Genomic DNA, 12,665 nt, shown 5'->3' with positions numbered 1-12,665 from the left:
ACCTGCTCTGTGATAGTCTCAGGGTTCTTTTTGAAGCACAGAGAGCATCATGAAGACCAAGGAACACAACAGGCAGGTCCATGATACTGTTGTGGAGAAGTTTAAAGCCAGATTTGAATACAAAATGATTTCCAAAACTTTAAACATCCCAAGGAGCACTGTGCAAGTGATCATATTGAAATGGAAGGAGTATCATACCACTGCAAATCTACCAAGACCCGGCCGTCCCTCTAAACTTTCATCCCAAACAAGGAGAAGACTGATCAGAGAAGAAGCCAAGAGACCCATGATCACTCTGGATGAACTGCAGAGATCTACAGATGAGGTGGGACAGTCTGTCCATAGGACAACAATCAGCCATTTCTCAAAGATATCCATTAAAAGTGTTGTTTAAAGTTTGCAACAAGCCACCTGGGAGACACACCAAATATATGGAAGAAGGTGCTCTGATCAGATGAAACCAAAATCGAACTTTTTGGCAACAATTCCAAACGATATGTTTGGCGTAAAGGCAACAAAGCTCATTACACTGAACACACTATCCCCAGTGTCAAACATGGTGGAGGCAGCATCATGGTTTGGGACTGCTTTTCTTCAGCAGGGACAGGGAAGATGGTTAAAATTGATTGGTAGATGGATGGAGCCAAATACAGGACCATTCTTGAAGAAAACCTGTTGGAGTCTGGAAAAGACCAGGTGTTAGAATGGCCAAGTCAAAGTTCAGACCTCAATCCAATCGAGAATCTGTGGAAAGAGCTGAAAACTGCTGTTCACAAACGATCTCCATCAAACCTCACTGAGGTCGAGCTGTTTGACAAGTAAGAATGGGCAAGAATTTCAGTCTCTTGATGTACAAAAGTGATAAAGACATACCCTAAGCGACTTGCAGTTGTAATCACAGCAAAAGGTGGCGCAACAAACCCCTTAGTGACGGATCCAAATTTTAAAAATCTGACCAGTGTCACTTTATGTGATAATAACTCTGGAACACTTCAACAAATCCCAGTGATTTTGAGAATGTTTTTTCGTGACACATTATATTTTATGATAATGATACATTTAGGTTGATATGTTTTGTGTTTATTTTTAAAAAATATCAAAAATTTGTGGAAAATGTTAAAAAATTAGCAATTTCAAGCTTTTAATGATTATCCCTTTAATCCAGATAGTCATACCACAAAAAAGCATTAATAAATAACATTTCCCTCATGTCTGCTTTACATTAGCACCATTTATAAAATGTTATTTTAATTTGTTAGCGTTTTAGGAGGTTTAATAATGTAGCAGCAATTTTTCATGGAAAGTTACAAATTTACTTTTTTTAGGGACCTTTCCAGGTTTGAAATGACTTTAGGGGTCCTATATATTGGTAAACCCCCAAAAGCCATACCATTTTAAAAACCGCACCTCCTGACATATTGAGAACTGCAGTCAGGTTGTCTATTAACCCTTCATGGGCTTTTCAGGAATGAATGCAAAGTGGCATGACAGGAATGAAAATGTGTATTTTTACCACCTTAATGCCACTAACTTCTGAACAGGTTACAACAGCCGTCAGACTCTAAGGCCACTATTTGGTCATGAATTGCCATTGCAAACATCAGGACCACACAATCATCATCTCAGGGCACAAATTGGGATAAAGTGGAAGCCCCCGCACTCTGTTAACCATTAATATGATGTAGTCACTATTGACAGCAGCATCTAAGGGGTTAAACAGATTTTTGAAGGTGCAATCACTCATCCTGGCTTATACAGCAAGTTGTCAGCTATAGTGTACAGCCAGTAGATGCTGTATTGTCACCTGTGAGGGGAGGCTATTCTCTTATATCTCAGGTCAGTTAAAAGGCGTATTGGCGGTCATTAAGGGGTTAAGCTAAAGAGGCCAAATATTATTGCACGCCCCACTTTTCAGTTTTTGAATTTCCACAAAAATTTAAAATAACCAATAAATTTCATTCAACTTCACAATTATGTTCCACTTGTTGTTGATTCTTCACCAAAAATTACCTGTGGTATCTTTATGTTTGAAGCATGATATGTGGAATAAGATTGAAAAATTCCAGGGAGCCGAATACTTTCGCAAGGCACTGTATATACAGCTCTGGCAAAAATTAAGAGACTACCACATCAAAACCCTGTCATGGGCAGCCCAACCTCCAGACCTGAACCCCATTTAAAACCCCTGGAATGTAATCAAGAGGATGATGGATAGTCACAAGCCATCAAGAAGAACTGCTTACATTTTTGCGCCAGAAGCAGTGTGAAAGACTGGTGGAAAGCATGCTTTTTTTTTTCTAATTTTTACCATTTATACCTAAAAAGAGAAAAATCAGACAAACTGAACATTTTGCAGTGGTCTCTTAATTTTGCCAGAGCTGTATATATATACATATATATATGTATATATATATATATATATATATATATATATATATATATATATATATATACATATATATATGTATATATATATATATATATACATATATATATATAGATATAGCTGAAACTATACAGACATTTTGTATTTCTTCCTTTTTCTTGCTATTGCACCAACAGTTGGCTCCTTCTCACCCAGCGTCTTACCTAAGGCTTTGTAACCCATTCCAGCTTTGTACAGGTCTATGATCTTGTACTTGACATCCTAATAAAGCTTTTTGGCCTTGCCCATATTGTAGAGGTTAGAGTCTGACTGATTAATTGAATCTGTGGACAGGAGTCTTTTATAAAGGTGATTATGTAAGACAGCTGTCTTTAATACAGGTAGCGAGTTGACTAGGAGCATATAATTGGTCTGTAGGAGCCAGAGCTCTTAATGGTTGGTAGGGGATCAAATACTTATTTCCCACTGCAAAATGCAAAGAAATTTATATAATTTATTCAATGTGATTTTCTGGATTTTATTCTAGATATTCTATCTCTCAATGTTAAAATTAACCTACCCTTAAAATTATAGACTGTTCATGTCTTTGTCAGTGGGCAAACTTACAAAATCATCAAGGGATCAAATACTTATTTACTAGATTTACCCAGTTATTTAGATCAGTGTGACCCATCAGTTTGGGTGGATTTGTCTGCATAGGGATGTGACTATATTGTTCCAAATTGTATATATATATATACACATATATATATATATATATAGTACAGACCAAAAGTTTGGACACACCTTCTCATTTAAAGATTTTTCTGTATTTTCATGACTATGAAAATTGTACATTCACACTGAAGGCATCAAAACTATGAATTAACAAATGTGGAATTATATACTTAACAAAAAAGTGTGAAACAACTGAAAATATGTCTTATATTCTAGGTTTTTCAAAGTAGCCACCTTTTGCTTTGATGACTGCTTTGCACACTCTTGGCATTCTCTTGATGAGCTTCAAGAGGTAGTCACCGGGAATGGTTTTCACTTCACAGGTGTGCCCTGTCAGGTTTAAAAAGTGGGATTTCTTGCCTTATTAATGGGGTTGGGACCATCAGTTGTGTTGTGCAGAAGTCTGGTGAATACACAGCTGATAGTCCTACTGAATAGACTGATAGAATTTGTATTATGGCAAGAAAAAGCAGCTAAGAAAAGAAAAATGAGTGGCCATCATTACTTTAAGAAATGAAGGTCAGTCAGTCTGAAAAATTGGGAAAACTTTGAAAGTGTCTGCAAGTGCAGTGGCAAAAACCATCAAGCGCTACAAAGAAACTGGCTCACATGAGGACCGCCCCAGGAAAGGAAGACCAAGAGTCACCTCTGCTTCTGAGGATAAGTTTATCCGAGTCACCAGCCTCAGAAATCGCAGGTTAAAAGCAGCTCAGATTAGAGACCAGGTCAATGCCACACAGAGTTCTAGCAGCAGACACATCTCTACAACAACTGTTAGGAGGAGACTTTGTGCAGCAGGCCTTCATGGTAAAGTAGCTGCTAGGAAACCACTGTTAAGAACAGGCAGCAAGCAGAAGAGACTTGTTTGGGCTAAAGAACACAAGGAATGGACATTAGACCAGTAGAAATCTATGCTTTGGTCTGATGAGTTAAAATTTGGTTCCAACCACCGTGTTTTTGTGCGATGCAGAAAAGGTGAACGAATGGACTCTACATGCCTGGTTCCCACTGTGAAGCACAATGGAGATGGTGGTGTGATGGTGTGGGGGTGCTTTGCTGGTGACACTGTTGGGGATTTATTCAAAATTGAAGGCATACTGAACCAGCATGGCTACCACAGCATTTTGCAGCTGCAAGCTGTTCCATCCGGTTTGCGTTTACCTGGACCATCATTTATTTTTCAGCAGGACAATGACCCCAAACACACCTCCAGGCTGTGTAAGGGCTATTTGACCAAGAGGGAGAGTGATGGGTTGCTACGCCAGATGACCTGGCCTCCACAGTCACAGACCTGAACCCAACCGAGATGGTTTGGGGTGAGCTGGACCGCAGAGTGAAGGCAAAAGGGCCAACAAGTGCTAAGCATCTCTGGGAACTCCTTCAAGATTGTTGGAAGATCATTCCCGGTGACTACCTCTTGAAGCTCATCAAGAGAATGCCATGAGTGTGGAAAGCAGTCATCAAAGCAAAAGGTGGCTACTTTGAAGAACCTAGAATATGAGACATAATTTCAGTTGTTTCACACTTTTTTTGTTAAATATATAATTCCACATGTGTTAATTCATAGTTTTGATGCTTTCAGTGTGAATGTACAATTTTCATAGTCATGAAAATACAGAAGAATCTTTAAATGAGAAGGTGTGTCCAAACTTTTGGTCTGTACTGTATATATATATATATTTAGTTTTTAATGACATTTAATAAATAATTTAGGGTATACGTTACACTAGTGTATTGGAACATCACAAAAATAAGAAAAAAGCCAAATCGGTCACAATTTCACACTAAACCCTGACCGTGTATGGCCAATATGGCTCATTCTTAACCATAAAAAATCATCACCCACTACCCCATATACACAAAAACGCCAAACTTTAAATAAAAATGAACACAATAGCTTCTTTTGGATAATTTTGGCCACAGCGGCCAGTTTATTAACAAACAATAACAAACATTTACTTTAAGCATTACCATACATTTATGCAAAAATTCGAGGGCAGGGTTCTTGGAGCCCACCGGGAAAAAATTCTGGCTTAAAATATTTTGGCAAAACCAAAAACAGAACTTAAACATCTCAAATTACCCTCAGCCGCACCAGCTCGAGGGCACCATAATTCCCGTTCCGGGAAAAAATTACCACCACCAGCTCCCAGGGTAAAAACCCCGTCCAGAGCCTGTAACCAAAATGCCAGAACAACAAACTCATTTCCTTCAAATTCCTTCCCCGCTGAATCCGCATCAACTCAAATAACCCCACCCCCCGCCACAAACTCACAGCCCTGAACACCTCAGGCTTGTGAGTGCCATAACGCCACCACAGCTCTCTCAATTCCTTCCTGTATTGACAGGGCCCACAAGTCAATGCCAATCTCATTCAGGTGAACCCCGTCTTCCCTCCAATAATTACCAACACCCGCTTCCAAATCAAAATGCCAAACACTTATACCCCCATTCCTGGATACAAACTTTGCTACCGCCCTGTTCAACTTCTCCCTAGCCCATTGATCCCTTTAAAAGATCGCGTGAACCTCCACTTCTTACGAGGAACAATATCCGACCAGACCATTAACACCCCTGGGAATGCCGTCCACAACTAGAGAAAATCAAATCGAATGTCCCTTATCAAGTCTCTGACCGGTTTGGAGCCTAAGTCATTCCCTCCCAAATGAACCACCAAGATATCGGGTGCTCTATCCAAACGGGCAGCTCGTGAAAAATAAGAAATCACCCGGCTCCAAACCATTCCCCGAAAATCGAGCCACTGAACAACAACTTGCTCCTTACTGAAACTTAACTGCCTACCGTCCGGCCTGATGTCCACCTGAAGCGCCCCCCAATAGACAAACGAATGTCCAAAAATCCAGGCAAGGTATGGGTCCCGACCTGAAATATAATAACAACAGTAACCGTTACGTAGTCCCGTAAATAAGACAAATAACGGCCTGAGCTCCAGCGACCGATCTGCTTGATCACTTCAAACCCCAGGCCAAGGCTATCAGCCTCCGATGCTGCCCCGATCCTGAACGAATGCGATCCGAACTCGTCCCGCGAAAAACCCAAAACCCTTAAACTTTTGTGAAGTTATAAATATAGATATAGATAAAATGAAAACGGACAGGAAAACCCCGTCTTGATGGCACAACAATGGGCCCGCCCGACTGGACCACAAACTCCAATAAGCCTTTAAACACTGTTCCAGGCACATCAATGAACTAGCAACTCTGCCCAACACTACCCATTTTCCCACCCCGTCTTGATCCGTCTTGGAACACCGGATCCAAAACACAATACCACCAGTCCAAAAATCAACGTCTTGAGCCAATAATCCACCCGCACTAACTCTGCTACGCGATACCAACTCCCCTATTCGTAAAGTCCCAAAAAAGGCCAAAGAAAAAGCCAAACGAAACAATACCGTTTCAAAATGAGAGCAGCAAATACAATCCAATATGCCGCCTAAACGTTCAAGGACATTAAACGAAATAGGCCAGCGCCCGTCGACGCTCCTAATAACCCTCTGAAAACCTTTCAATGCTTGCCGCACCAGAAAATTTTTTGTCACATCAACCGAGCCCTCTAGCTTGAAACCAAAAGCTAAGCCGGCCACGAATTTGTTCACCTTAGAGATAGACTAGCCTGAATCTGCCGCCCTACCAACCAAACACAAAACGGCTAACAACTTGTCCTCCTCAGACCCTAACGCACCCCACTGTAACACCGAACTCTGCCAAATATTCCATGATGATTCATTTGCCACCCAAATCTGACTCGTAACTGAGGCCCCAATCAACCGTCCCGCTCCTCCGTAGGAATCAGCGTCAAGTGCGAAGGGCATACCGCTCCTGCTGCGTCCACTTCTGGAGCCAACTCCCGGAAATGTTCCCACTGTAAATGAGATAAGGCATCTGCTAACGAATTTTGCACGCCAAGTACATGCACCGCTGAAATCCATGAATTGATCTCCAAACATCGTAAGACAAGTTCTCTCACCAACTTTATCACGGGAGGCGATGATGCTGACAGCGTGTTGATCACCGACTCCACGCTCATATTGTCGCAAACCTAATTCTGCGATTCGCAAACACGTCACCCCAAATTAAAATTGCCACCACAATGGGAAACAACTCCAACAAAGCGAGTTTTTTTGTGAGACTGCTCTTATGTCAACCGTCTGGCCACGTTCCAACGCTCCACCGGCCTGCGCAATAGGCCCCGTAACCAACGCTGCCTGCTGCGTCCGTGTAAATCTTGCAATCAAAATTGTTCACCAACTGCTGCTGTATCAGAGAGCGACCATTATAGTGCACCAAAAAACTCTGCCACACCAACAAATCGTCCCTATGCTCTTGACGCAGTCAAATGAAATGATGCGAGGCCCGCACCCCCGCCGTCGCCCTGGACAATGTACGGCAAAAAATTTGTCCCATGGGCATAATCCTACAAGCAAAATTCAAGTGACCTAGCAAAGACGGCAACTCCTTCAAAGTCACCTTTTTGAGCCTGACAATGCGACCAACTTCCTGTTTCAAAGACAACAGTTTATCCTGTGGCAACCGACATTCCATTTTTCCGAGTCTATCAGAATACCCAGAAAACTTAAAACAGTTCTAGAAAGGTACTAAACGTCTCGAACAAGGAACATGAAATGGCACAACCCATCGGCAGACATCTGTCTACATAATAACCGTCATTCTAAAAACATCCCAACAACGGAATACTGTCCGGGTGAATCGGAAGTAATCTAAAGGCCGACTCCACATCCGTCTTTGCCAACAAAGCTCCCGTGCCGTAACTGCGCACCCAGTGCACCGCCTTATCAAATGACGTATAGACCACGGAACATAACTCCTGCAAAATGCCATCGTTGACGGACAACCCCTTCGGGTACGACAAATGCTGAATTAGACAAAATTTATTCGGTTCCTTTTTTGGGACCACTCCCAATGGGGAGACAATCATCCCTTCAACAGGTAAACTTGAAAACGGACCAGCCATTCTCCCTAACTCCACCTCCTTTTTTAACTTTTCACTGATCACTGCTGCACGTAACGCAGCCGACCTCAAATTCTTAACCGAAAACAGAACCACATGATTAGGGGGGGAGCTGAAAACCTTCCGCAAAACCCTTACTAAGACCTCCAGCCTTCTCCCGATCAGGGTACCTACTTAGAAAGGGGGCCATATTTTGAAGCCTCACCGGCGTCTCCCCCTTGACTGGCACCCACTGCCGTCTTACCTCTCGCTTTCTTAAAGCATTTAGAGGTCCCATAGGAACTTCCATTACAGTGGGAGCACACATGTTTAAACTTGCAGGTATTCCCTGCCTGACCGCCTTCCTCTGCCTAAACTGTTCATCACAACACAGCCAGGCCTGCCCTCCATAAGTACGGTGCGCTTCCCCAATCACATCAAGATAACAAAATAAGCCGGAACAATTTTCAGGAGACTTCTCACCTATCACACTCGCTAGGATTGCAACCGCTTGCAACGCATTAGCAAACGTCTTGTCCAGATTAACCTTCTCTAATGGGAGTAGGGAAAAAATCTCCACATAGAAAAATTTTTTCTTTACCCTCCTTCTTCAAATGAGCCCCTAACGGTCCTACACACCTCACCCTTAGCCCTATCATCCAACTTCACTGTGTCCCCTTTATTTTTTTCCGCTTGCACGGATTTGGATACACCAGACAGCGACGGCGACTGCTCAATCACTACCGGTCTACCTGGGTCAGTTATCCGCTGCGCCGCAACCCCCGCCCCCGGGAGCCATGCCCCGGTCGGTGGTGCCACCACCTCCCTCGTTGCCCCGCTTTGCAATCTGCTCAAAAGTTGTGACACGCTAACCAAGACATCTCGCAGCCTGGGCTCAACCGACCCACTGGTACCTCCTAAATCCATCGCCCTCCCACTCGACGCCTGATTACCCCTAACCTCAGCTGCTAAAACCCCCATGGGCAACAAACTAGACATGGATTGATACTCACCGAGCTGCGCAGGTGCTGTGTCCCTGCCAGCTGTACGACCCGAATCCCAACGTTCCCCATCGACCTCTGGATCGTTGTCAGAAAAAGAGTCTTCAGCGCCACTGCGCTGCTCCTGGCCCGCGCCCCTGTCCTCCACGTCACCAGGGGGGACTGGAGCGTCTGCCGTGCCTCGCCCAACCGACCTCATCCTGGATCTGGACCGTGCTTTCTCTGCATGCCGTGAATCCTTGTCCGGCTCTCGTCCTCTGCGTCTGCCAGACAGTGGGGCCCCACTGCCCACCACACATCCCATCCGGTGCATATCTTCTGAGCCTTGCTGCTGGGACGTCCCCTGTACCGCTGTGCCTGCCGGAGTCCTTTTGCCGGGCGCTCCTGCTAACAGGCCCCAATCCTGCGGCCGCGCTGCTGATATCCGCCACTCTGGTGCCAACGTGCCCGATATCCGCCGCTCCAGGCGTGCGCCTGCCTGACAGCGGTGCAGCGGTGCCGCTCCTGGTATCCGGTCTTCTCCCAGCAGCGCCCCAGGTCCTCGATGCGGCCTGCTGAGGTGCTGCAGGCCTCACTTCCGGTGCGGCCTTGCTTCCTGCACATCCCTCTACACCACTGCGCTCCTGGAACCTGCGCCAGCCAGCCGGCGAGGAGGATTCCTGCCGGAGGGGGCACAGCGGGGGGGCGCAGGGTCCCCGGAGGGGCTCCTAGGCCTGTGCCTGCCGCGCATGCTCACCTCAGGTGAGAGTCTCTGCGGGGGCCTCATCCGCCTGCCGTGCCTGCTGCCAGTGTCCTGGCCTCCTGCATTTCCAAGCAGCGAAGCGAGCTGCTCCTCCAACCATCCTCCCCTTCTGGACCTGGCGCCCCACCAAGTCTTCCACCGACTCCATCGCAGAAAAAAGGTAATCCGACAGGCTGTGGGGGGGCTCCTCTCTCTCTCTTCACTCTGGCTTTTTCGGTGTCAAGTGACACTTTTCCCCTATATACCCATGCCCCCCTACTAAAAAACCCCTCCCTACGCTCCCTTTTTACCAAATCATCTTCTTCTGGCACAATTTTAAATAATGCCTATGACCAAGCACAAATAAGTAAAAAACAGCCGCACTCGAGTTTTTGGTTTTTTCATATGCAGGAAAGTAATTTATTATGTTCACCACAGTGTTATTGCGAAGCTGGGGTCACCACAATCATATAGAGGTACTGAGGTAACGTTTCGGCCCTGTTGTGGGCCTTTGTCAAACCTCACTAGAAAACAATGAGAATTGTAAAATATTACTAATATGACCATAGAAATACAAAAAACAAAAAACAGAACAAAAAGGTGCTATACATGTGCAACAACTGTTGGTTTGTAAGGCTATATACAGTGATATCTATCTAATACAGACACTTTATATATATACATAAAATATACATCTCATGCCAATAGTTGGATTAGTGAAATGTACATTCATAGAGCCGGCATAAAAGTTGGCGTAATCTCGACGACTGACATCCAAAGGTAAAGTTCTGAAAAAATCAATCAAAGGAGACAGGACAGTGCAGGGGAGCATGCGCAGTGCGAGAAAAGACGTCCGTAGGTGGCAACTGCGCACTGAGAGGGTCGGGGGTAGTAGCGCAGAGCCAATCATAGCACCTGCACAAAAGGAGGCAGGACAGTACAGGGGAGCATGCGCAGTGCGGGAACCCGAGATGGGAGCGAAAGAACATCAGCGCAGTCAGAGGGAGAGCGCTGGGAGGCAATGAGTGGGCGGGCGCCGGTATAGTGTGGGGATAGAAGTAGAGTGTGCACAAGGAGAGCCTGGGAGAGGGAAGAGGATGTAACATGCTGGACTATAGATGAAGGCAGAGAGGAGAGTAATAGGAGTCATAGGGGGTATGGCAGAAATGGTAAATATGGTAAAAGGAGGACGCAGTGGGGATGGAGATGAAGAGATGAAAAAAATAAAAAAATAAAGGAAAAATAAAAATGATAAACATAAAGAATAAACAATAAAGAGGAATAAAAATAAAAATAAAATAAGAATGGGACAATGGAAAAAATATAAGATGAATGTTATGTAGGAGGAAAGAAAAAAATTAGGAATAAAAAATAAAAATAAAAAATAAAAAATAAAATAAAAAATAATAATAAAATAAAATGGAAATGGTGAAAAATAATGATACTAGAGAAAAATAAAAATGCGAAAATAGTATAAGTAACTGAATAAAGGAATAAACATAAAAATAAAAAATAATAAAGAATAAAAATAAAAATAAATAAAAATGACAATAAAAATAAAAATTGAGGGAAAAGAACGGAAAAGAGGAAAAATAAAAAAGTGTATAAATAAAATAAATAAAAATAAAAATAGAAAATGTAGAACCAAAGCATAAGTCGAAAAACAACAAATGAAAAGTTTATTTGAAAAAAATAATAAAAAAAAAATATATATATATATAAAAAATAAAAAATAAAAAATAAAAATAAATAAAACGATGACCAAAAATGGGTAATAGGTACTTACCCCAGAAGGATATGACAAATAGTGAGGGTCAGATGGCCTGAAAGTATTAAGAAAAGGTTAGTACGTGGAAAAGTAACAACAACAGTAAGTCGGCCCTTACTACTAGAGTCAAGACAAATAGCATGCAAATACAGTGGAATAAAAACACTCAAGTATAGTATAATGGAGACTATGACGCTATAGCAGAGGACCGGAGGATCAACAGTATACCATCAGCAAACCAGATCAAGTTCACGGTTGAGGCCCTTTGGTATGAGGGTCTGGAGGGTGTAAATCCAATGCGCTTCACGCTCCCTCAGCAGTTTGACGTGGTTACCGCCCCTACGTGGTCTGTCCACCTGCTCAAGTACTTGAAATCGTAATTGTGAAATGGAGTGGTTGGCGGACGCAAAGTGATAGGGGAGAGGAAGCCACGTTTTCTTGCATCTTATTGTAGATTTGTGGGACGCAATCCGATCCCGGATATGTTGTGTCGTCTCACCGACATAAAGAAGTCAACAGGGGCATTTCACTACGTAAATGACATTGTTGGAATCGCATGTAAAAAATCCATTGATTCTAAACTGTTTGACGGAGTGAGGGTGGGTGATTGAGCCAGATTTTATGACATTTGAACAGCATGCACACCTCAAGCAAGGAAATGTACCATTCCTTTCGGTGCTGAGAAAGGTTTGTCTGGGCACACTAGTGAAACTACCAATATCGGCTTTGACCACTTTGTCCCTAATGTTGTTAGGCCTACATTTACACATCAGCGGAGGTGTGGAAAAAGCCTTGATGTGGGGGTATGCTTGTTGAAGGAGAGGCCAGCGCTTGCGAATAATGTCGTACACCACAGGCATAACAGGATGGTGGGTATGGACGAATGGGACTCTTTCAGGTTTGGGTTGAGTGTTTGGAGAAAAGGAGGGGTTTGAGGCCAGCATTTTCTCTTCATTTAACAGACTCTTAGGTTAATTCCTGGCCATGAATTTGTGGGACATCTCCTCCAGTCGCTCTGGTAATAGGCTGGGTTTTGAAACAATGCGTGCTACACGCTTAAACTGAGAGCGAGGCAGGCTGTGTTTAGTAGAGATTGAGTGG

The sequence above is a fragment of the Ranitomeya imitator genome, chromosome 6 (assembly GCF_032444005.1).
Source record: "Ranitomeya imitator isolate aRanImi1 chromosome 6, aRanImi1.pri, whole genome shotgun sequence".
Classification (NCBI taxonomy): domain Eukaryota; kingdom Metazoa; phylum Chordata; class Amphibia; order Anura; family Dendrobatidae; genus Ranitomeya; species Ranitomeya imitator.
The sequence above is the reverse complement of the archived record's forward strand: the minus strand, read 5'-3'. Positions refer to the sequence as shown.